This window comes from Canis lupus, chromosome 1 (assembly GCF_011100685.1).
Source record: "Canis lupus familiaris isolate Mischka breed German Shepherd chromosome 1, alternate assembly UU_Cfam_GSD_1.0, whole genome shotgun sequence".
NCBI lineage: Eukaryota > Metazoa > Chordata > Mammalia > Carnivora > Canidae > Canis > Canis lupus.
In genome coordinates, this window is record NC_049222.1 from 97,086,660 (window position 1) to 97,112,531 (window position 25,872).

Here is a 25,872-nt window from a genome sequence, read left to right on the forward strand (position 1 = left end):
ATAACTTTCCAAGTGTTATTCCTTTTATTTTTAAAAAAGATTTTATTTATTTATTCATGAGAGACACACAGAGAGAGGTACAGACAGAGGCAGAGGGAGAAGCAGGCTCCCTGTGGGGAGCCCGATGCCGGACTTGATCCCAGGACCCCAGGATCACTCTCTGAGCCAAAGGCAGACGCTCAACGGCTGGGCCACCCAGGCGTCCCTGTGATTCCTTTTAAACATTTTTTATTTAAGAGCTAACCACTATGTTTTTAAAACTCTGCTGTTACACTTGAAGAGTATCTTAATATTTTTTATCTGCACCAGAATAAGATAAAGACCAGGGCAGCCCAGGTGGCGCAGCGGTTTAGCGCCGCCTGCAGCCCGGGCTGTGATCCTGGAGACCTGGGATCGAGTCCCACGTTAGGCTCCCTGCATGGAGCCTGCTTCTCCCTCTGCCTGTGTCTCTGCCTGCGTCTCTATGAATAAATAAATAAAATCTTTTTTAAAAAAAAAGATAAAGACCATCCCTAGTATTTCCCCAGGTCTGTTTCATCACTGAGGCAGTCGGCATCTGTGGCTCCCTCTCCTTCCAGTACAGGAATGTGTTGCAGGTTACTGGGACCCCTCCAGGCCCCGCAGGCCTGAGGAATACATCATTCTGACCAAAAGAGACTTTTCCTTGCTGTGTCCTTGGGACATTATGTCAGTGGTGGGAGCAGAATGAGGCCTGGAAACCTGCAGCTTTGGGCCCCAGGACCAGCCATACAGCACTTGTGGGTTTCTGTCTCTCTTTTAAAAAACAGTAACACAATACACACAGTTTGGCACCTTGCATTTCTCTCCCAGAAATATATTTTGAATATCTTGCACATCATTAAATAAACAGATGCCTCGTTTTAAGGCTGGCTTCATATCCTTTTTTTCTCTCCTTCAAATTTTTATTTAAATTCTAGGTAGTTAACATTCAGTAAAATATTGGCTTCAGGAGTAGAATTTGGTGATTTGTTGCTTCCATATAGCACCCAGTGCTCATCGTAACAGGTGCCTGCTTAATGCCCACCCCCTACCCGCCTCCCCTCTGTCAACTCTCAGTTTGTTCTCTATCACTTAGAGTCTCTTATGGTTTGTTTCCCTCCCCCTTTTTCCCTCCTCCCATATGTCCATCTGTTTTTCTTCTTAAATTCCACATATGAGTGAGATCATATGGTATTTGTCTTTCTCTGACTGACTTATTTCACTCAGCATAATACCCTCCCGTTCCAACCACATCGTTGCCAGGCTGGCTTAACATTCTACTGTGTGGCCATAAGGTTGTTTACTAAACCAGTGCCTCGTTGGTGTCTCCGATTTTCTCAAAGGCAAAGAACGCTGCCTTCTTAAATCTCGATTATTTTTGCACATATTCAAGTAGAGAAGTAGGATGAATTCCTCAAAATGGAAATGTTGAGTCAAGGAATGTGTGTATTTTGAACTTGACAGTCTCTTCCTACTTGCCTTTCCTGGATGGATGCCATTCCAGCTTCCCCGTCTGGAGGAAATCTTGGCAACACCTTTCCTCCACACATCATCAACCCAATGTGTGATATACTTTCTCTCTCTTTCCAAACCAGGTAGGTTCATTGCATTCTCTTCTTAATATGAATTAGGCTGAATATCTTTTCTTATATTTAAAATTCCGTTATTTCCCTTGTCATTGATTTGCAGGAGCTCTTTATACCTGAAAGCAATCAGTTCTGTTCTTAATAGCCCTTAAAATGTTTAACCACTGACTAGTGGTTAAAATAGTAAACTTTGTTATGCATATTGTATACGCACACCCATTTGTCATATTAAAAAATGGTTTTAAAAACAGCCAACAGAAGTTAAAATACAATGAAGGGGGGAGAATCAAGGAAGATGTAATGTGTTTAGAAGTAATAAGGTAAAATGTCAAATAATCAAAAACAGTTTTCTGTGGGGAGAGGCAGTCAGGAGTGGGGAAGGAGATTATGGTTCCTATTTATAAAACTTACTGCACTTTTTAAGTTTTTAAGCCATTTTCACAGGTTAATTTTACAAAAATATGAATTTACCCTAACAGTTAAAAACTATGCCATTTCGAACGGGAAGAGAAATAATCTGGTTTATGAACATCATCGCTAGGGAAAACAAATGTCCTGGATAGTCTAGAACAAGGCCAGTTTCAAATCTGTGGTTCCATTTTCTCCAGGGATATACTTTTCCTCACGTGGATGCTACCCCACGAATCCCCTCCAGAACAGGGGCCTTCTTCCTAGAAGCACCTCTGTAGCTGGATGACAATTCATGGAAATAAACAGATGTAAGCGTGAGAGCACAATAAGCAATTCATAGGAGCAGTAGGGAGTACTTAGAAAAAAAAAAGACAGATCCTTCGTGGTGCAATACAATGCCTTTGCTGATAAATTCCAAGTTAAATCTGTTTCTCGGGGAACCTGGGTGACTCAGCGGTTGAGCATCTGCCTTTGGCTCATGTCATGATCCTGGGGTCTTGGGATCGAGTCCTGCATCAGGGAGCCTGCTTCTCCCTCTGCCTGTGTCTCTGCCTCTCTCTGTGTGTGTCTCTTATGAATAAATAAATAAAATCTTAAATAAATAAATAAATCTGTTTCTCAACAATGGCAGTTACAGTGGACACGTGCGTTTTGCCAAGAAGAGAGGAGAACTCTTCGTAAAGTTGCTGGAGGAGACACCGTTGCTGTGGACAGTTGCAGGCCATAAATCAATGCCCAATCTATAGTATATTCAATAAAATAGAACTTTCCTCTCATCTACTTGAATCTTACAACATATGCGTGGCTTTGTGAACTACACCCAAAAGACTTGTGGGGAGTTTTATTGCTAGGGATGTTGGGAAGTGTCACACCGAGGGAAGAGCAAATCCTTTCTAGATTGATTTACCTCATAAAAGGTAGTATCTTAAAGAGGATTGCCAAGCATAAGTTGTACTTTCATAACCACTTAGTCAAACTGAAACTTTCTCCATTCACTTAGCACCATCGTAAAATACATATTCTTGCTTTCATCTGGAGGACGTGATGCATAAGGTCCCAAATATATAAGTTTTACCCATAGCCCAGCACCATTAATTTTTATTGTTGTAAGAATATATTTCCAGGGAGACATAAACAAGGGTGTAACAGGAAGCTACATTGGCTGGCTTGAGCATCCGTGTGATCTGTTAACCAATTAACAGATTGTGAGCATTTTCAACGCCAAGGGCGATGTGGTTTTGATCAATAAGCGGAAATACTACTTTTCTTTCATGAGTTGTGTAATCGCTAAAACCCAATGCTGTTCCCGCCCTGGCCTGGATGGGGCGAGTGCACCCCACTCCGTGTCTTTCACGGAATGCAGCTAGAAAACCAGAACAAAATACAGCGTGCAGCTTGTGGGAGACACTTAAAAGTGAATGGTGTCACATCAGGCCATGTAAGACGGCCACTCTCGAAAGGACAGGAAACAGCCTGTGTTGTCGAGGATGTGGTGCCGTCGTTATGGAAAACAGTGTGCAGGGTCCTGAAAAAACTGTTATCGTTCAGTAATGCCACTCCTGGGTACATGTCCAGGATTTTAAAGAATTATGTGTCCATCCATGTTCATTGCAACAATATTCACAATGACCCAGAGGTGGAAGCATCCCAAATGTCTATTTATTGATTAGCAGATGGGGAAAACCTAGAGGTTTTCCCATATATCACAATTTATGATATACACATAACATAAAATATTAGGGAGCCTTCGAAATGCAAGAAATCCTGACACTGGCTACAACGTAGATGAATCTTGAGAACATGACACGACATATGTCACAAATACTATATGATTCCACTTACTTGAAATGTCTAAAGCTCATCCAGTAAGGCTCGTTGAGACAGAAATTGAAACAGAGTCTGCCGGGGGCTGGGGGAAGAAATAGCTCATGTTTCATGGGTAAGAATTCAAGTTTCGCAAGACAGAAAGAATTCTGAAGTCGGCGGCCCCAAAATGTGAGATATACTGAGTACTATTGACCTTCATAATGAATGTAATCATGGCTAGGATGGTTAATTTAATGTCATGTATTTTTTACCATAATGCAAAATATAACTAATTAACTAACTAAATAAAGGTACTTGGCGGATTGGAGAAGACCAACATTGAGAGTACCACCAAGCTGGTGGAAGAAGAAAATGTGAGAGTTTCAATATTTCCACTAATATCCCCAGCTGGAAGCCAAGGCACCCCAAGGCCCAGAAGTGGGCACTTGGGCACAGAAGCAGATGAATGCCCCAGGATGGAGGGCTGTGACTACAGCCCCAGCTTCTGGCCCTCACACCCAGAGGTCACACATGTGGATCTGATCCTAATAGAAAAACTAAGACGTTGAGACTAAATTAAGGGACTGACCATCACACGGGTTCCAGACTGGCTTCCCTGTGGTGTGTGCACAGGACACGTCTGGATAGCAACACAGAGTCAGAACGGAACTGACATGGGAGCCAGCATGTGTGAGGGCTGGGGGGTACCCCACAGCCTGAATCCAAGAGGGTAGATCATCTGAAAAAACCCACACAGGCTGGTAGGAACCCCAGCCTGAATCCAAGGAGGTGGATCATCTGAAAAAAACAGACTGGTAGGAATCCCCCAGCTTGAATCCAAGGAGGTGGATCGTCTGAAAAAACCCACACGGGCTGGTGGGACCCCCAGCCTGAATCCAAGGAGGTGGACCCTCTTCTGGAACAAAAACAGCAGCATTCCAAGTAGAGCATCAACAAGACCCAGCTTCCTAACAGGAGACACAGAGTGTCCAGGGTTCGATGCTGGCTGAGTGTGGACGCGGTCACAGTGGCTCGGTTCACAGCACCCAGCACCCTGTGAGAATCTGTTTCTGCGCACGCAAGGTACCGACATTTAAACGCCACTGCAGTGCTTGTCTTCGCCGGTTCCGCTGCCCTCAGGACATCCCGCAGGTGGGCTGGCGCAGAAACAAAAGTTGCCTTATTGTGTCTCTGAAGGCTGAATGTCGGCGATGATCTAGAACTGCTTGTGGGGCCATGGCCAGTTTTTGCCATCACCGCTCAGGGTGGAAGGGGTGACGGAGCCCTGTAGGGCCCCTTATATGAGGATGCTAATCGGGGCGCCTGGGTGGCTCAGCGGTTGAGCATCTGCCTTCAGCTCAGTTTGTGATCCCTGGGTCCTGGGATCGAATCCCGCATCGGGCTCTCCACAGGGAACCTGCTTCTCCCTCTGCCTCTCTCTCTCTGTGTCTCTCATGAATAAATAAATAAAATCTTTTTAAAAAATTTTTAGAAAAGGGATGCTAATCCATTCACCTCCTGCACCTTCCAAGGGCTCCTCCTACCAACACCGTCACATCAGAGACCGCATTTCAACATAAGGATTTGGGAGAAACACAAACTCCAGACCCTGCATTCACCACCCTGTATTATGTTATACACTATACTGTGTGTATGCTACTCACTGATCCATCTGGACACTTTCCCTGAGCACATAACCTAAACTTGTAAATCTAAACACTCAAACACAAAAACTCATAAGCCACATTTCTTAACATACAGATTTAATTGGTTTCTTGAGATGTACCACTGCTTTGGGCTCCAACTAGTATTTTTGTTTGTGTCAATAACCACCTTTAAATGTACGTTGTCAAATGACACTGCTATCCTAGGCAAATGGTCCCTAACAGATATCTTGTGATCCATGGGTTTCCTGTCATCTGGTAGATTAGGGGCTCAGTGCATGATTTAAGGCTCAGCCCTGTTCGTCTCGCAGGCACGACCCCCACTGCTCCTAACTCTGCTCACCCTCCACTGTCCAGCCTTGTGTGCCATTCTGGTCGGGGTCTTGGGGAGGAGGTCCTGCCTTGCGGTCAGCTCGCCCTCCCACTGCTCTTTCCTCCAGGCAGGCAGGGGAGAGACCTACAGGGAGATGGCACAGTTTCCTGCACCTGCTCAGCTCTGGCCCACCTGTGGTTCCAGGTAAGACTGGAGCCTCCACTGCATGGCCGGTGACATCCACCTTGCTGCTCCTCCATGGTTAGGGCACCCACAGAGAGGCCACCACAACTCCTCGGCCTGGCCACAGGCATGCACGTCCCCATCCCCTCTCCTGGTTGGAAACCCCATGTGTGTGTTCAGTTGGGCGGGGTCAAACCTCTGAGAGTCTCTCTGCATTCCCTGCTGGTTTTATGGGATGGAGGGGGCAGCCTCTGGCCTAGCACAGACCCTTGGTCCTGCGGGAGCTCCAGCACAGGCTGCTCTGGGGGCTCGAGGTGGCCGGTGGGCCCTAGGCCCAGCCTCTGAGCCCCGGGGGATGTGTAGCAGCTCGGCCTGGGACCCCATCACCACAAAGCCCAGGCCCCACGAGGCTTAGAGGTGGCAGGATGAGGCTTCCAGCTATGCCAGCCCCTACTTGGAGTGTGGCTTCCCTCTGGGCCACTTGCATCCATTCGGGACGATGTTAACATTTCTAAAAAATGTCCACAACAACACGGTGGACATTACAACTTCCCCGGCTTTCAGCCGGATTCTCGATTTCTTGACCCAGTTAACTAGATCCTGCCATTTTGTTAGGAACAGACGCAGTCGTTTTAATGCCCGTGCTACGGAGGAGGCAGGTCTTAGACCATCTGATTTTTAACCTGGGACTCATGCAAGCCTTGGGGTCACAGGAGGATAGGGCAGTGCTTCACGAGAGAGAGGAAGACGAGGGCGCAAAGCCTTCATTTCATCGCCGTTCTTGAGGTTGTCACCAAATCTACTGAAATTTCTTGGTAGACTGGCAAACGTAACTACAGAACAGCCGATGGCTAGAATTTAGACATGATCAACTTTCTAGACCCTTGGAAATTCCTGCTAAGCCCCCGAGTGTTGCATTTTACCTTTGAGTATGTGTTTGGTTCGTCCTGGACCATCTTTCCTGATGGGATATTTGCCTCAAAACTATTCATTGCTCAGAGAGGAATCCTGGCAAGGAAGAAAAATTTCCCCTGGTTTGTTTGCCTGTATTTTAACTCTGGGGCTCCATCTGCTGACCAGACATTTCTGATTATGTTTTAAAGTTCCAGTTGATTCTATCAAGTGAATTCATAATGAAGAACAGTTAGTTGGATTATGTACCTCAGCCTCCCTCAGGGGGTTTGATTTAACTGACCCAGTTTACAATCACACCTTTGGAAGTGTAATCATGAGAATAATAGTTTTTTTGCATGAAAAGAACAGCCATCTCAATTCCGCAAGGGGACAATGCGATGCACCAGCTCAGGCACAGGTGCTCCTCTGTAACGAGGTAAGCATAAATGCAGGTAACTGTGTGTCTGCAGATCAAGAGCTTAGAAATGTCCTTTTAGCCACAGAATTTAAATTCTGCCAATACACCCCTGGGTGGACCAGAGACGTGGGCAAATACCCACGTGCATGGCTGCATACACTGGCTGAGAGGTATACACATACACACAATATGCAACCATTACGGTTTTCAATTAAAACTTAAAAATTCGGGGTGCCTGGGTGGCTCAGCGGTTGAGCGTCTGCCTTCAGCTCAGGGTGTGATCCCAGGGTCCTGGGATCGAGTCCCACATTGGACTCCCTATAGCGAGCCTGCTTCTCCCTCTGCTTGTGTCTCTGCCTCTCTCTCTCCTAATAGACACATCTCATGAATAAATAAATAAAATCTTAAAAAAAACTTAAAAGTTCAAGAACGATGTGGGAAAACGTTCATGATACAATCATAAGTGAGATAAATCTAGAAACTGAACAGAATTCACATAATAATCCCAACTAAGCACACAACAAATTCATATTATCAACTTAAAAGAAATAATGTAAAAGAAGCTGCGGACGTGGCACAAGGATTGCAGTTGAATTACAGTTTCTTGTTAAGAGGTTTTCATATTTCCAAAAATAGAGAAGTCCCTTTCACTTTTGTGATCAGAGAACGTAGGTATGCAATGTAAGCACGGGATTTTTATTTAAAAAAAAAAAAAAAAAAAAAGTTGCAGCTGGAAAAATAAAATTGCATACTTTGCTTCCCCCTCGTGGGAGTAGGAGAAATTGCACTTAGAATCTAACTTTTCCGTAAAACCTAAACTACCTTCAAAGCAAAACCAGGGAGCGAGTGGTAGAGCAGAGGGGAGGAAGACAGCAGGACTGGACACCCCGCAGGATGCACAGAGCTCAAGTGCACCATGCCTCCGATTGCTATTTTAAGTAGAATTGTACTGCTTGGTATTTGTGCACGTTTAGAAAGCTAACCTCTGCATGGCTTCCTTGGTTTGACCCTGGACACCCTGTACTTTTTCTTCCAGGACCACTGGCTCTCCACTCGCCAGCATCTGCAGCCCTGATCCCCCCCACCCCTGACTGCCCCCAGTCGGCCCGACCTCAGCAAGATTAGCTGATCCTGGAGGACGCCCATGGTTCTCCTGCCAAAGCATCTGACCTGGTCTGTCTCCTCCCTGAAGCCCGCGTGGGTTTTCTTCTGAGCCCTCTGAGCCCCTCTGAAGATCAAATCTTCATTCCAACACTAATCTTCCCTAGTCCGTCTGTGGCTGAAACATCCTCAACATCCTTGTGTCACTGGAATAAAGCCTGTATTTCCTTCAGTTTCCTCTGTATTTGATGCATGCGTGATATGCTCCTATGTGAGGTGCGTAGCTGTTTGTAATTGTTGGGGTCAGACGACGACCCCTTTATGATGACCCCTATGTGATGACCTTCTTTGTCTCTTTTTTTTTTACCTTTTTTACCATTTTGAATTCAAAGTCTATTTTGTCTCTCATCAGTGTACCTGCACCTGTTTGCCTGTTTTGTTTATTTCTTTGGTTGGTTGGTTACCATTTGCTTAAAATATCTTTTCCTACCTCTTCCCTCCTGGTCCATGTGTATCTTTAGAACCAAAGAGAGTGTCTTATAGGCAGCGGGTGGTGAACCTTGTTTCCTTATCCATTCAAGTAACAAATTCCTTACAATGGCTAGGGGTCACATCACAACTGAGCCTTTGCCTCTTGGTGCAGAGCGGCCCCCTTCCCTCCTTATGGCCACATCACTGCTCTCTTTCAGGTTTCCACCGCTTGCCTTGGGCCATGCCCTTTTCCTGGGCTCCCTTTGCACATTAACCACCTGGAGAAATCCTACACACAGCCGGCTTCTCCTCTGAGAAAACCAGCCATCTAGAGAAATGTAGGCTTTTTTGTTTGTTTGTTTGTTAATCGTGATGGAGCCTGCAGAAATGATCTTTCCAACTACCCATACCTGGGCAAATTTACATGCAGACCCGTATGCAGATAAAGACCTCGATCTAGATCTAAAACATCCATCTCCGTCTAGAGACAAGACACGGAGGTCCAGAGAAAGGATTGGAAACCTTACCACTGAGAGTAGGCATCCGTAGGTATTTTTGGAAAGCTTTTTTCAAGTGAGTGCTTTGCATGATCTCAGAGATTCGGCATCACTTATTCCTTGAATTTTTAGAACAATTCACAAATAACACTACCTGGGTCTGAAATTTTATTATTCTCATGGGAAAAGTTTTAAGTGACCGATTCTGTTTATTTCCTAGATACGGGACTAGTCAGAGCCTTTATGGGTCTTAATTTGAGCAGTTTAGATTGGCAGCCTCCTCGCCCCCTAGTGGGAATGCCAATCGGTTCAGCCCCTGGGAAAACCATCGGAATCACCGGGTCCGTGTGCAGAGGGACACGGGGCAGCACACAGCAGTCTCACTCCTTGTGGATTTGTCCTTGCACTGATTGATGCCTGCCCTAGGTTAGGGACTCTGCCGGGAGTTTCAGGAATCTTAACTCCTTAACACTTCCAGAGAACCATGTGAGTATTATTTTTCCCATTTATGGAACCATGAAAGAGCACGTGACTCATGATGCATGGGAGAAACAACAGTCATCTTCGAAGTTAGTGTCCTTCCTTCTTCAAATGCATCCCCTAGAAGTTTGCCAACATGCCTCCTATTTCCACTACTGAAATTTATTAATTTGACCTCAGAGGAGTACTTTTTAAAGTCTCAAGCAGTGATTTTTAAAAATCACAAATGTAAGTTTTTTTTTTTTAAGAAATAAATGTTTAATCTAGAAAACCCAATGTTTAATCTAAAAAAAAAAAAAAAAAGCAAAGATTCTCTCTTGGGGAAGGAGATGGAAGCTCAAGGTTTTGTGTGCCAGACATTCACTCCCCTCGTATTTCTCTAGAAAACCCATCAGCTCCAGGGTGCAAAGTCAGAACAGCTCTCAGTTCCAGAATTTAATTCCCAAGAAACATTCTTTTTTTTCTTTTTTTCTTAATGTGATAAGGCTGGGAGAGGAAATACCTTCATTTGTTAAATATCAAACTCCAAAGGACAGGGATAGAAATTTGGCCACTGCCCTGGTGGGGTTATAACCAGGAGCCTGGTTTCCCTCTGCCCCTGGCAGGCCTGCAGGGCCAGCGTCACCATACGCAGTTACAGATAAGACACCAAGGCCAGGAGGGCAAAGAAGCAAACACGGGTCTTAACCGGGGAACTGAGATCTGGGTCTCTTCTTTGCAGTTTCAAAGCTCGTATACTTTATATAATCCACTTCCAGAAAGCCAACCCTCAGTGAAAGCAAGCAGTGGAAGGCCTTTGGAGTTGATTTCCATTAGACTGATGGAGCAGAGATGGTACAAAGACAGAGCCAGAGTGTTTCAGCCAATGAGGACAGTTCCAACCAAGAGCGACAGTGATCCTGGGGAGCCCTCCTCCTTCGCTCCTTCCTAGCCTTTCAAGCCAGGGCGCAGAAGACAGCTCAGAAAAGCGAGAGGCCCATGAGCTCCGTGTTTCCTTTTCTACCTGTTTGCATATGGCTGGCCTATGCACACCCCGTCTGCACCAAGCAGCTGATCCCGGGCATCCCCGCCCTTGCTGTACAGCGCTTTGAATGGAAGAGTGAATAGCAGCAGAGATGGCAGGGGGACAACCGGGGACAGTAGGTGGGAGGGTCCAGGCAGGAAGTGTGGGGCTGGCTGTGGACACGGGTCTGTGGTGGTGGAGCTGAGGACACCTGTTGCTGAGCTGAACCCAGGAACCAAGGGTGGAGTCGCGTCAGGGTTCTGGTGGGTCCGAGGAGCTGCCCAGCGGTGCCGATGGTGATGTTGGGAGGGAAATGGGTGGTGGGAGGCAGGTGAAGACTGAGCTCTGTCTCTGCGGTTTGCAGACACCCTGTCTGCACGGTTTGCGTGCAGGTAGAGACATGAGGGGGGCAGCTGGCAGAGTGGCTGCAGAGAAGGAAGGTGGAGAGAGCTTGTCCTTGAGATGAGTGGGAAGGGGGGAGGACGGAGAGTGGATGATGTAGGCAAAAAGGAGGCAATACTTCGAGCCAAGTCCCTCGAGAGACACTGAGGGTTTAGAGCACCCAAAGCGCAGGTGCCCCAGGGCAGCAGGAGGGGGGTGCACGGAGTATAGCTCAGCCTTGGGGGGACCAGGGGCTCATCGCCACTGCAGCCAGTAGGTGAGAAGCAGGAGCAGGATGTTTAGTGTGCCCACTGATAGAGGGCTCTGCCCTGAGCCCGGGATGGGGGGGACCGGGCGGTGTGCAGTGTGTGCTGGATGGCACAGAGCGAGCACGCTGGGGTCCACGGGGCCCTGGCCCGGCCGTCGGAGCACACGGAGAGAGGCCGTTAGGAATGGAGGGGAGATGTGATTCCCCTGGCAAGTCCAGGGAATTGGAGGCAGATTTGGAAACGAGGACCATCACGAGCCAGTCACTTGGTGGAGAGTGGAAAGAGGGGGCTCAAGGTGATTTCGGGGGGACTTTAAGATAGCATCAGGGTCTCGTCTGAGTAAGGAAGGGGTGAGTGCACAGGTGGGGAGGGCGTGAATGGAATCAAGGGGGGACCCAGGGACCGCAAGTCCCAAGGAGCTTTAGGGACTGCTGGTGTGGTGGGTAGGACAGGTGGGCAGGAAGACAGGCTCAGGGGCGGGAGAGGGGCCAGCGCTCTGGCCTCAAGACAGGCAGACGGGCCAGGGGGCCTGGGTGCCCGCAGCAGGAGTCAGGGAGGAAGAGGTGCTGCACCCCTGCAGCACGGCCATCCCCACCGAGGCTGCGGGAGCCGCGAGGAACGGTGCCGGGGCTGTGCCGGGAGGGGGAGATCCCTCCATCCCTTGGTGCTTACTGGTCCACCTCCTTCTCAGGCCTGTCTTGCTGCCTGGACCCCATGCCTCTTACCTTCTGGAGCCACGTCCAGACTATCCTTATGAATGGAATCCTGGCGCTGCCTCGGTTTCCCCCTGAGCACTGGCCAGGCCTCTCCTCCTGGCTGCATCACACACACACACACACACACACACTCACACACCGTCCTCCCGCAGTTCCTACCGGTGCCCAAAGTGGGCTGTAGGACAGCAACACGCCCTCCCTGTGCTTCCCACATGTGACCTCCCTTCCTCAGCTTCCAGAACTTGATCCATCTTTCCTGGAGCTCCGGCAGCTTGAAGACAGCGTCCGTTCCCACAGCTCAGAGCTGTGCCTGGAAAATACCCGAGGTAGGGACAGGTTACGTGCAGGGTAAACCCGTGGGGCTGAGACGAGTGGCCTCTGTGGTCTTTGCTCCGAGTCTGCCAGGCACCTGAAGTAGCACGTGTGCAAACAAAGATCACATCAGCTTGCACACAGTGCTCTTCTCCATGACAGACACTGGTAACTGCAGAGAGAACTCAGCCCGGGTCCTCTCCACCGTGTGAGTGCAAGTCTGAAAGGCCTTGGTACTTCCAGATGATCGATCCCGAGGAATGAGCAAAGGCAGGCACCCCGGGGCCTGCTGGGGCCCCTGCTGCAGGAGAAGGCCGCACGGGTCAAGGCGCTGCGTGGTCACTGGGGATGGGCATATGTGAGCTGACTTTTGGCATCAGGTCAGGGAGGGAACAGCTAGACTGTGGGTGGTCAGGCAATCAGGAATGGAAAGGAGCAGATTTCTAACCTAACATAAATAGCAGCTGATAACTGATGAATGATGTCAACTTTGACTTCCTGGGAATCAAAATCCTTTTTATGTGTTGTTTATTGTGTGCTCCAAAATGCCCACCTGAAGACATTTCAAAGGGGGATGTTTTTAGAGTATTCGGAACAATTTAAAACTGAATGCGTTCTATTTTTGAAACCCTACATCTTTCTGCAACCGGAAAAAAGCTTTCACGTTAAGCAGCAGGAGCTGCTTGCACATTCAACAAGAAAAGCAGCTGCTTTTTACGTGAATTGTTTTTTTTATAGATCTCAGCCCACTGGTTCCGTGGACGATGAGAATAGTGATCTACACCAGGGAGAAAGCACTCTGTCACTGGCAGCAAACACCCTCATATCCCACTTTCGTCTTCACCTGTGTGGCAGGACAGTGATTGGGACTGTTTCTCAATTTGTGGAGATGTGTCACACCAAACCATGTGCATCGTCTTGCCCTTCCCAGCTCTGTACCTGAGGCACTGGCCAGATTATGCTGTTTATCGAACCCCAACCCTTGGTATTAACACCCAAGGAACACCCTGAGCTCCTCCTCTCCTTAGTGGGGCTCCTCACTTGTGCAGAATAGAGGGACCATTACCCACCCTGGATGGCAGGGTACAATCAAGCTTCAAACCCATTCCTTCCATAGAAATAAGAGGTAACACAAAAACCAAAATAAGACAAAACCATGCATGCAAGCTTCATGGATCTGAAATGGGTCAGAAATGCAGCCAGAAGTTTGGGGTGAGCCTGGAATTTACAGCCGTGACAGCCTCTAGGCTTCAGAAGTGGAAACAGATGTCCTCTTACACTCCCGTGAGGTCACTGCTCCGAAAGTGTTCTATGTGTATGGGAGGACAAGAGTGTTAGCTGCACAAACACAGCTCTGAGGTCACACCCAACCTTCCAGGGCCTGGCCTCGCATGCTGCCTCAAGAACTCAGTGTTAATTGAAGCTATGATGTCACTGCCGAGAAGGAACACCAAACTGGTCCTGCAGAATGATGACCCCTGAGAAGCCATAGTCGTCGAGAAGGGAGAGGGATAGCAAAACTGCTAAAAATGGCCAGGAGAACAGAAACACTAAAACTTGCTATTCAAGATACATTTGCAAACTGGAATCCTGAGCCCACAGAAGAAACGGAGACTAACCAAGAGAACCCAGCAATTAAGTGTTCCCTCCTGACTGATGAAGTAGGACAACAAGCCAGAATAGCTATAATATAAATATATGTTTATATCTCTGGAGAGAAAAAGGAAGGGTGAGTCTGCACTAAAAAATAAATAGTTATGAAGGAAAGCACTGGGAACACATGTACATAAAAAAATAACCACTTTGAAAAAGGAGAAATAGCCAATACAGCCATTGAAATTTTAAAAAGCTCTTGAAGGATAGGATCAACCTTATCCTTCTCTTTCTGGCCTTGAAAGAAAGAAAATGGGACAAATCAGAAGAGAAAACTGGTAGATCCCTACCTAGGATACAATATGGAAAGAAAACATTAGAAATGACAAATACCCACCATTTGCTTCAAGGTGGATAGAACTGGAGGGTATTATGCTGAGTGAAGTAAGTCAATCGGAGAAGGGCAAACATTATATGGTCTCATTCATTTGGGGAATATAAATAATAGTGAAAGGGAATAGAAGGGAAGGGAGAAGAAATGGGTAGGAAATATCAGAAAGGGAGACAGAACATGAAGACTCCTAACTCTGGGAAACGAACGGGGGGTGGGGGGTGAATGGGTGATGGGCACTGAGGGGGGCACTTGACGGGATGAGCACTGGGTGTTATTATGTATGTTGGCAAATTGAACACCAATAAAAAACAAATTTATTATTAAAAAAATAAAATAAAATTTCAAAAAAAAAGAAAACATAAATGAAGATATTGCTTGCAGTTCAAAAAAATTCACTGCACTGTTTCTAGATCATAGGAAGAACTGAATAAGCCAAAATTAGCCTAGTCATATTGGGTTGAAACTGAAGAACAACAAAGAAAATTGTAAAAGTTAGTGGAAAAGACAGAGCCACCAAGGACTGATCACGTGGTGGAAGATTTCTCATTAGAAGCAGTAGAGCGGGGGGTTGGAGTGACTGAGTGACAGGCACTGAGGGGGGCATTTGATGGGATGAGCACTGGGTGTTATGCTACATGTTGGCAAATTGAACTCCAATAAAAAAAAAAAAAGCAGTAGATGCCAGCAGACAATGAAATAATGATAGTTTGAAAATCACAACTCCCAATCTAGGATTCTGGATCTTGAGGAGGAGCATAACCAGAAGGGGACCGTTGAGCACAAGAAAAGACAATGCTTCACAAAAGACAGGAAAAGTTGGTGATGTGTTACACACATTAGAGGAAGAAACTAATCTTGCAAAGGAGGGAGGGAGAAGACGAGGAGAGAAGTTGCAAAACTGGGGAGTGGTCTGAATTCTTTTAAGCAGAACAACGATGCCTCTTCCCCCCCCAACAGAGCTGTACCTGACAAAGCTTCCTTACATCCTCGCTCCTCCGTGTTGACATTGACCTGGTTATCGGACCTCCCACTTGTGGTAAAGGCAACGTAGTAAGTAAATCTACACGCAAATGAGCCAGTGCTAATTAGGAGTTAGCTCCACGCTGGAGAAAGATCTACAGTGAAAATTGGAAGGATTTTATAGTATAGACCCCAGAATGGAATCAGAAAGAAATGACAGAATTTATGTGGCCAAAGGGTTAATTTGATTTCCAGTGCTTGCAAAAGACAGACTTGCTTACCAGCTCCATGACGGGAAGAAACTCTCAGGGCTCAAGCCTTGGAAAATCCTCCTCCCTCACTGGGAGCTCTGTGCAGTGTTTCTCTCCCAGGGACAGGGGTCACCCTGAAATGCAGCACAAAGTGTCGACCCTATACCCAGCTAAAATATCACTCAGGGATGCAAGTGAAGCACAGATGTTTTCCAACATAGAAAGGCAAAGTGGGTTACTGTTGAAAAACCTTTCCTTAAGATATGGTGAGAAGGATCCAAAGAAATGGGTAGAATGTAAAAAAAATACCAGAAAGCAAAGAATTTGTAAACCTGCTTATAAAATCTAATTAGCTCATTACAATTAAAAAGTTATCATTTTATTTGCTTTAATTAAAATAGTATGCAATAATAAGGAACAGGAGATTCAGAGGGTGGCAAAAGCACTTAATATTCCCTGTTTCATTTAGGGATTCACAGTATGGGGATTGGTTTGTTTGTGAACTTAACAGGTACAATTCTTATGCCAAGGTGATTTTTTTTTATTTATTTTATTTATTTTATTTTTTTCCAAGGTGATTTTTAAATAAAGATTTTATATATTTATTTGAGAGAGATTGAGAGACAGAGGGAGAGAGCATGAGCAGTGTGAGGGGCAGAGGAGAAACAGATACCTCACTGAGCCAGGATCCAGACATGGGGCTCCATCCCAGGACCCCAAGATCACGAGCTGAGCTGAAGGCAGATGCTTAACTGACTGAGCCACTCAAGCACCCTGTCATGGTGACTTTTTTTTTAAGTTGTAGTGAATACAAGAAAGGATATATTTTTCCATAATCATATGTTGGTAAATGCAGAAGTAGCTGGAGGAGTAGAGAGACCACCAGGTCTCCAGGGTCTATGTTATTAACTTATTTGATGGGATATATATTATAGCATGTTCTTGTGCTCAAAGGGAAATACAATTGCACTTAGTTTCTTTGAGGTAAAAGAAACAAGCTTTGAGAAAGCAGGGAGGTCGGTTGGGGGGATTTGAGGAGCAAGAAGACTAAGTTGTCGCAGAGAGAGAGTAAAGATTGATGACGAGTTGCTGGCAGCCTGGCCAGGCAAACTGTCCATTCAGTCAAGGATGGCTAAATGTCATAGCTGTGTGTTTTGTGTGCTTGGGTCCCATCTTAGAATGAGCAGATTGTTTGACTAAAGCTGGGGTTTTCAAGAACAAGGAGCAAGAACATTGGGATTATCTACAAGGGGGTGCTTACCATGTGGGATCAAGATATCTAAGTCAGAAAGGAGGGAAGTGGATATATATGACCAGGAAAATGGAGGTGTGGTGGCAAATGGCTTGGGGAGCTCCATGGAGTAAGATATTTTGCAGAGACGCCTGGGTGGCTCAGTGGTTGAGCGTCTGCCTTCAGCTCAGGTCGCAATCCAGGGGTCCTGGGATCAAGTCCCACATTGGGCCTCCCACAGGGAGCCTGCTTCTCCCTCTGCCTGTGTCTCTCTGGGTCTCTCATGAATAAATAAATGAAATCTTAAAAAAAAAAAAAAAGACGTTTTCCAGTGGTTGAACTAGACAAAGTGGCCTGGAACACCAACAGTTTGTAGTCAGAGAATAAGAGGCTCACAGTCGAGATTTTGAAGGAAACACTGCTGTTGATAAAGATCAGGTCCAGAATTTAATGCTGGCAGTGGGATTCTGAGGTGACGTGATGGGAAAGAGTATTGTCAGGGGAAAAGAAGGGACCAGGCTCATGAAGCTATGTGGTCCTCCAGAGTGCTGACGCCACCAAATCTGGTGACAGAGGGATGGGCGGAAGACAGAAAACCAAATGCACAACTGGAAGGAATAATGAGGCACGCTCTGGATCATTATGTCAAGAGGAGCAGGAAGGGATTACAGTCTTAGGCACAGGCTTCAAAAGTGGGTGTTAGTGAGGAAGGCGGGTGATGGTCATGAAGTAATGATGAGGAACAAGGAGACACACCGTCTACATGTAGGCCAGGGTAAAAGAGTCTGGGGAAACGGCCACCACACAAGATGGCCAAAGGGAAAGCAGTATCCTCAAGGAAGAAGCTGCTTTCATTTGGAAAGTGAGTACAGGGCCCACCGACAAGACAGGTTGAGGATGTGATGCTGACCGCGGCATCTACAGGGCACAGTTGGGAGTATGTGGAGTTGCTGAGGCCTCCAACCACCAGAAGATTGGGCTGGGTGATGCCTGGGGTCACAGGGCTGCAGAGCACCTGCAATGCACACCACTACTCTACTAGGGGTAGGTGTGGTCAGCATTCTGATGATGGCTTCTATTTAGAAACCAAGCCGTGTGTGGACAGAGGAGGAGCAAGAATGGGAATGTGGGAATGTGGGGGGAGCCCACATGGGAGGCAAAGGCCGAGTGCGTGGTACTGCTTCCAGACTGAGTCTTCAGGTCCTCCATCGGAGGCCTCCCTGAGATCCCAGAATGCCACCCAGCTATAGGGTGAGCAGAGATGATCTGCTCATGCCACATGGCATGCCTTTTTCCTGGTGTGTTCTCTGTGATGCCAACTCCTCAGAATCCAGTGCAGCATTAAGTATTAGGTCCGATGTTCGGTGTTTGTGATGTGGCAATCTTCCTTTCCACTGAGAGGCATAGCTAGCCTTGTCTTCTGTCCCTGGTTTTTCCTTAAAGTACATCACCAGGCTAGGAGTCATGCCCAGCACCAAGTCCCCTTTACCCCAGTGGCTCTCACTCAAGCTATGGCCCCTCACCTGCCCTTACTGCTGGGATATGACAGATGGACAGAGGAATGAGAACCCCAGGAGAGCCCGGGCTGGACCAATAGGCAGGAAGTATCCCAAGGCCAACAAATGGCCAATTCGTGGGATAAATAGGGAATAGATTTCACCATGTTTCAAATATCCAAGCTGTAAGGAACTCATTTCTAGAATACTCTGGACCACCATTATATCTCAGATCACATCTGGCACCACTGATTTGAGCTACCCTGGTGCAAGAAACCATGCATGCACATTCTGTTCTAGGAAACTGGTAGGTTAAAGAATGTGATAGGCTTGGGTCACAACTTCAAGGAGCCTCAGTAGCCAACCAGGGGACCAGTTGTCCCATCCCCTTTGCAATGTGGCAAAGAACGTGGGCTGGAGGCTTTGCAGCATGTTCAGAAACAGGGTGCTAATGTCCAGGCCTGGTTGGCTGCAGACCACAAACCAATGTGGAGTGTCCATTGCAAAGGCTCTTTCCCCATTTCTAGTTGAATCAGTTAACAGGGACCATGTCGAGTATTTTCTTATTTTCTCTGCGCCCACTAAGTGATGTGAAAAAAAGATTTAGAACCTGGGCTCCCTGCACCCTCACGCTGCACACCCAGACCTCCCAAATGCTACAAGACATCCACCAGTCTCCTGCAGAGCTCAGGATTCTCTCCACAGGAAGCAAAATCATGCTCAGTGATTTCCAGCTTTTGCTCATTCCCTAGAGAAACGATGAATGTTTATCGAAATCGAAGGAGGTGCTTAAGATGTGCTGGATTTGTTCTTCCTACAGCAACATCTGTATCCAAAGAGACTCATGTCACTTTCTCGTTCTGAGCCTTCCCACCACTGCCTTACATTTCCTTGTCGAGCATTTTCACTGGGTTGAGGGAGGTGTCACTGTCTTGGTGGAAATGCTGGTAATGATCTCGGATGTTGCAGATTTAGTGATGTGTTAAATTTTCTCTTTGATCTGTCAACATCTCTCCACCTATTTTGACATCCGTTGCAGTGATGGGGGGGGGGGTTACACGATGCCTGTGGACACAGAAATTTCTCTCTGTCTCTGTCTCTCTTTGCCCTTCTCTTCTTCTCTCTCACAAACACACATGATGCACGCAAGCCTCCGAACTCACAGAAGCACAGGTGTACTCTTGACGACACATGGTCACACTGGAAACTACGCACACCTCTCTCTGCACCAGGAGGCAAATGAAGCAATAGAGAGAGTGTCAGAGAAAAGGTGTTCACTCTTTGTGTCCATTAGAGTGCAGGCAGGAAAGGATAACATTCCCAAGCAGTAATTAAGGGAAGTTTTCTAAAGTGCTTTCAGCAACACAGAGGAGTGGGTGCCCTGGGGATGGCGGCTCCAGCCTGACAAGGCAGCAAGAGGAAGTAGCTAATGTTAGTGGGCCCCCCGGTGAGGGTGGTTGTTTGGAGCACACTGTCTGATCAGCTCTGGGCCCTCAGGAGTGGGACCCGGGCAGCAGCTAGGAACTCAGATCCAGCCATCAGAGCTCCTCACAGTGCCTCCCCTCAGCCTAACCTGGTGGGATGCTAGGGGCCATGGGAGCCCTCTAATATCCAGAAAGGGAAAAGGCTCCACAGGGGCAGGTGGTATCCAGCACCTTTTCTTTGCTCAGGGCTCGGTTCGCCTGTCTGGGTTAGTCACGTGCCTCCCCACTCTGATCTACCTCCAAGCATTTTACACCGCCCTCGTGCGTTCAGATGAAACAACACTCAAGGGCACTGTCACCTGCAGAAATGAAGTTTGGAGAAGAGAACTCTTGTGTTTCTGCTCTACTCAGGAGGCCAGACCTGTCCGTGCAGTTTATCACAGGAGCACCAACCCCCTGACAGCCACACACGGAGAGCATTCGTCTCTTGGTCTCCCGTTTGGCATGTTCACACTTGGGTAGAATTGTTCCAAGTTCTCATGCTGAGTTGTCAATATTTTAATCGAGTTCTCCTGTTTCCAGCTGCATGACTTAACACAAAGGCCTTCCATCTGGCTGCTCACATGCTCACTCAGGGCCTGGTCACTGACATCATTTCCGTGGGTTCTAAGACACAGGGCACTGGACACTCTATGGTGGCCAGAAAAATGGTGAGTAAATATTGAAAATCTATCTCACCTTCGTAAAGAATACAAATTCCCAAAGATAAGTTTCCCTGCATTTGAACATTAGTCCAAATCCTGAGAAGACCCTGAAAAAGATTTCTGGGGTTACTAAGAAGTTATGCGTTGGGACGCCTGGGTGGCTCGGCAGTTGAGCATCTGCCTTCGGCTCAGGGCGTGGTCCCGGGTCCTGGGATCGAGTCCTGCATCGGGCTCCTCCCAGGGAGCCTGCTTCTCCCTCTGCCTGTGTCTCTGCCTCTCTCTCTGTGTCTCTCATGAATAAATAAATAAAATCTTAAAAAAAAAAAGAAGTTACGCGTTCCCTAGCAAGGAAGTTGCACTAAGTCAGCAACATGTTAAGAAATGATAGATACGAGGCTGGCTTACTTGTTTGTTTGCCCTTTTACTCACCTGCCAATAAATGCGTTTGTTTTTAAGGCATGCCACATCTCACTATGGACCACAATAGCCAAAACCCCAGAGGACAGATGTGTCACAGCTGCACCCAGTCCCGGGAGCAGAATGAAGGGAAGGAGAGCCTTCGTGGAGGGAATCTGCACACCTGAGACAGTTTTGCTGTGACCTCTGCCCAAGGACAGGGAGGAGATAGAAATCCATGAGGGTCCTTCTGGTGAAGGAGGTCTGGATGGGCAGTTCTCAGAGCAGGATTCCCTGTTGTCAGTGATGTACAAGGAAGGCACGTGAGAAAAGGAGCCATGGTCAGGCAGTGTGCAAAACACCACTTTCCACAAACTTAGAATAAGTTTACTTATCTCCAGCTCCAAAACGCTACCTCGGTGCATGCAAAATTACCCAGCTCCATTTAGTGATGGAGCCCTTTTAAAATTTTTTTCGATAAAGCATCTAGAAGAGAATGATATTACCCAAAACCTACTTAGGAAAATAATCATCTGCATTTTTTTTCAGATCCCAGATAAGGGTGCTACAAGCCCGCCTTGCAGAAACACAAAAGATAAAGAAACCAGCACTGTTTGTGGAGCTACAGATAGTTTTTACCAGAATCAACTTCTCAGACTATCCAAGACGCGAGCGTTTTGAAAGATGTTACTCACGAAACGAGGCCAAGAATATGGGCAATGTGTGCAAGCTTTATAAACGAATGGATTAAAATATTGGCAACAGGACAGTTTCCCTCTAAAGCGAATGCACATCGGCCTCTGAGTTGTCAGGGGCGCCTCTGTGCAAGCAGACGGGAGTGTGTGGCTCTGGGAGGGGTCCCCCCAAGCTCTCCTCAGGCATAGCTGGGACCCTTGCACCTGCCTCCAAAGACAGGATCCTCAGACTGGAGCCTGCACCCCTGGGGAGCCCTGCCCCCCCCCAAGCCAAACAAGTGGCCTAGAGCAGCAGCCCTCGTGAGCATGGGCACTGTGTCACCAGCTTCCCGTCTCACAGCCTCTTAAACCCATAGGCCACACAGGTGCAAGGAGTAAGTTAAGGACATTACCTTGCATTCTTAATTTCAGAAAAAGGGAAAATGTAGAGAGAGTTTTAATTTTCATTGTTTATAAAGAACTGGAAGTTGGTAGTAAACAGCATGATGAAAATATCTTCAGGATTCTCTTCCCTAAAACTTGGAGCCTTTCTGAGTTTGCTCGAAATTATGCCTATTTGCTTGCCTTATGTATTCCTGTAAAGTCTCTGCAGAGGGTCCTGAGCACAGCTGGTGCGTGAGGCCGTTCACAGAGACACTCATCCACCCCTGTAACGGTGAAGAGGACCAGCTCGGGCCGGCACCACGGACCACTAAGGACACTCAACTCTCGCAACAGCTGTCACAACCATGTATCATTTGGCAACTCTTCTGTAAGAAATAAGGGCACAAAAGAAAGGAAATCTATAACTTGGGTGATTCCCACCTCTTGCTGTCCAAATTTATATCTTATCACAATAAAAATAACCAGAGTAAGATAAAGAGACAGGATGTGACAAATATTTGTAGGTCCTGGGGGCACCTGGGTGGCTCAGTGGCCGAGCATTTGCCTATCTGCCTTCTGCTCAGGGTGTGATCCCGGGGTCCCAGGATCGAGTCCCACATCAGGCTCCCTGCAGGGAGCCTGCTTCACCCTCTGCCTGTGTCTCTGCCTCTCTCTCTGGGTCTCTCATGAATAAATAAACAAAAACTTTTTTTTAAAAAAAGCATTCACAGATCCTAAGACAGATATGAATCTCTGCAAATTACAAAAAATATTCAATGGGTATTGGTTTTAGAGATGTGGTCATTCATCCAGGATTTATATGTCACTTATCACATGCCAGTTTCTATTGGGTCCAAAGGACAATGATCAAAGTGTTGGCCCTCACGGAACTTCCAGTCTAGAAGGGGAGGAGAATGCACATCTGAAGTCAGAAATGTGTTAAGTACAGGTGACTGCCCAAGAAGACAGATGAAGGAGAGAGAAGCTGAGTGATGGGTGAGGCTTCCTAAATCTGTGGGCTATAGAGGTCACACGTAGAGTGAGGCTGAGGGAAGGGAAGGCAGTGCAGAGAACACAGGGCAGGGGCTGGAGATGTTGAAGAGAAGGGGAGGAAGGCAGCTGGGGAAGGGGCAGGTGGTAAGGCCAGTGCCCGCAGGAGCAAAGGCAGGCTGGGAACAAGGAAGAGCACACACTCACTCAAGGAAGAGCCCAGTGTTCACATCATCCAAGATGCTTCTGCTACAACGTGGTCATGGGCGAAAGATTCCAAGCCCTGGGCTGGTGGTCTCGCTGGGAGAGTGCAACTGCTGTGTGAGTGTGGACGAACAGAGAGGGACGATGATGAAAACCCAGAGCAAGAGGGCAGTGCTGGGACTCGCAGAGCAAGGAGCAAGGAGCTGGGTCCAGAACATGGAGGACGAGTTGACTTAGGTATTTGTGCCCAAACTCAGTGGCTGTGGCTCATCAGCAACTTGGATTATCAAGTGCTCCTAAAGCTCAGATTTGAGCTGGAGATTATATTTGGAAATATCTCAGGGCAGCGCAGTCTTGCACAAAGTCACAGAAGCTATGGGGCACCTTGCTGGCTCAAGGTTAAGGGTCTGACTCTTGATTTTGGCTCAGGTCATGATCTCAGGATCATGAGATCGAGCCCCAAGTTGGGCTCTGCACTCAATGTGGAGTCTGCTTGTCCCTCTCTCTCTGCCCTTCACCAACCCCCCAAAAAATAAATAAATAAAATATTCAAAATCACAGAAGCTAAAATGAGGAAAAAACATATGATAAAAGGCAGCGGGGGGCATCCTGACGGCCACAGCCACCGTCATCCGCAGTGCTCAGCCCCGGCTCCATGGGCATGTGCTAACTAGAGAACGAGACTAATCATGGTGCCCTCAGCGCTTGTCTGGGTCAGGGTTGTGTTTGTTGTGTTGACTGGGAGCAAAGCTATTCTGACTGCAGGAGAGAGAGGGGCCTGAAGAGGGCTGCTCTAAAATTTGTTTTCTAGGAGACCCATGTTGTGTTGCTAAACAACTGCTGTGCATTGACGGCTTTCATTTCCTATAAATATAGATCCCAACGGGAGTGTCCGGTGTTTCCTGACTCAGCTCCAGAAAGAGCAGGTGTGCTTGCTGGGTGAGTCACAGCCTCTAGCAGCCAAGCTGGGACAAGGCTGCAGAGCCCTCATGGGACAAGAGCAAAGCTAAGGAGGAGGCCCCAGCTTCCAGGACGGCACTTACTTGGAATTTGGGATTCTTGTTTTTTCATTTCTGCTAAAAGCAGTAGCACCCCCAGGCTTCCAAGGAATATTTCTTCATTAATGAGTATATTTTTATCCATTCATCTGTGGATGCAACATATAGGTCATTTCTACATCTTGATTATGGATTAAAAAGACAGACAGACAGGCAGACAAAGAAAGAGATACAGTGGAATGTTATTTGGCTTTAAGGAAAGAAATCTTACCCCATGTAACAGCTCGGATGATCCCAGAGGATGCCAGGCTCAGCACCACGAGGCAGATACAGGATGAAGGACACATGGTTCCCCTGCCAGGAGGGCCCTTGAGTGGTTGGCACAGGGAACCAGAGCGGGAAGGTAGGAGCCACGGCAGGAGGAGGAGAGGAGATCTCTATTCAAGGGAGAAAGTTCCAGTTTTGCACGATGAACGAATCTAGAAACCTGACACCCGCCCTGTGCCTGCCGCCAATGATGTGAAAGTCTATGAGCAGGGTCAACCTCATGTTGATGCTTTTACCATAATAACATAAAGACCATAGGTGACTATCTGGTTGGTCCCAAGACTTTTCTTCTTCCCTTTTGTATCCACAAGGCATCAGCACACGGGCCCGAGGACGTGGCCCGCAGCAGCCTTCCAAGTCAAAACTCACCCGTTTGGTCAAAAGCACCTCAGAAGAAGCTCTGACATAAAGAAGCAACATACAAATGTGACCATGTTAAGGATGCTTTGCTTCATTCACAATTAAATCAGTTATCAAAATGATGTAACTGGATCCAAAGGTCTCTGTCTGAAAACAGCGATGTAAGGGAGTCTTAAGACACACATGGGGATGACAGTACTTTCTGGGACAAGGTCCACTGTTCAGCCATCTTATGAATCACAAAGAGTTGTTTGGACACAGTATTTAGGAATTAAAACAGGTGCGACAGTGGCTAGCCTAGAAATGGAAGGAAGAATTTGGGATCCTTTCTAAAATTATTAATTTTTTAAGATTTTATGTATTTATTCATGAGAGACACACACAGAGAAAGGCAGAGACACAGGCAGAGGGAGAAGCAGGCTCCCTGCAGGGAGCTGGGTGCAGGACTCGATCCCAGGACCCCGGGATCATGCCCTGAGCCGAAGCCAGACGCTCAACTGCTGAGCCCTCCCATGCACCCCCAAATTATTTTTTCTCGTGAGTGAAAGCATACTCACATGGCAGGACAACAGGCTGTGCGTTCTGACGCGGGAGGGACAGTGTTCTACGGCTGCATTCTGTGGTTAACCAAGCTTTCGCCCTCACTGCACTCTGAGTAGAGGGCTGCACAGAAGCAGGGGAAATTGTTCTAAATGGCTGTGAGGGAAACAGTAAAGCTGAGCTGGAGGCAGCTGCAGGGGAAGGAGCCCTGCTGGATGACGCGCTGACTCACATTTGTGGGAAGTACACATGGGGGCCCCACTCGGAGGCTGTCAGCCCCACTCCTCTGCACTCTGTCCTGTGTGCTCTGCTATTCTGGGGATCCCCGGACAGGCGGCAGGTGCTCTGGGCTGGAAGTGCATGCACAGCCGACAGCACCTGCCCAGGAGCCCCGCAAAAGGGGCCCCCAGAGCTGACAGGAGCTCCTGAGGGCCAAGAGGA

At 47.4% G+C, this 25,872-nt stretch overlaps 1 long non-coding RNA gene across 2 annotated transcripts in view; it reads right to left on the bottom strand.

Annotated features, from left to right (window-relative positions):
- LOC111090787 overlaps positions 1 to 25,872 on the bottom strand; it is a 28,209-nt gene extending 2,337 nt beyond the window's left edge. Inside the window, exons 1-4 of one of the 2 annotated variants that reach the window (XR_005353196.1) lie at positions 25,449 to 25,872; positions 24,476 to 24,641; positions 24,250 to 24,353; positions 21,792 to 22,398 (exon numbers count right to left, since the gene is read on the bottom strand). This is a non-coding gene — a long non-coding RNA (uncharacterized LOC111090787). Of the gene's footprint in view, positions 1 to 21,791; positions 22,399 to 24,249; positions 24,354 to 24,475; positions 24,642 to 25,448 lie in introns of those variants that run through there. The other variant, XR_005353197.1, reaches the window with a different exon arrangement.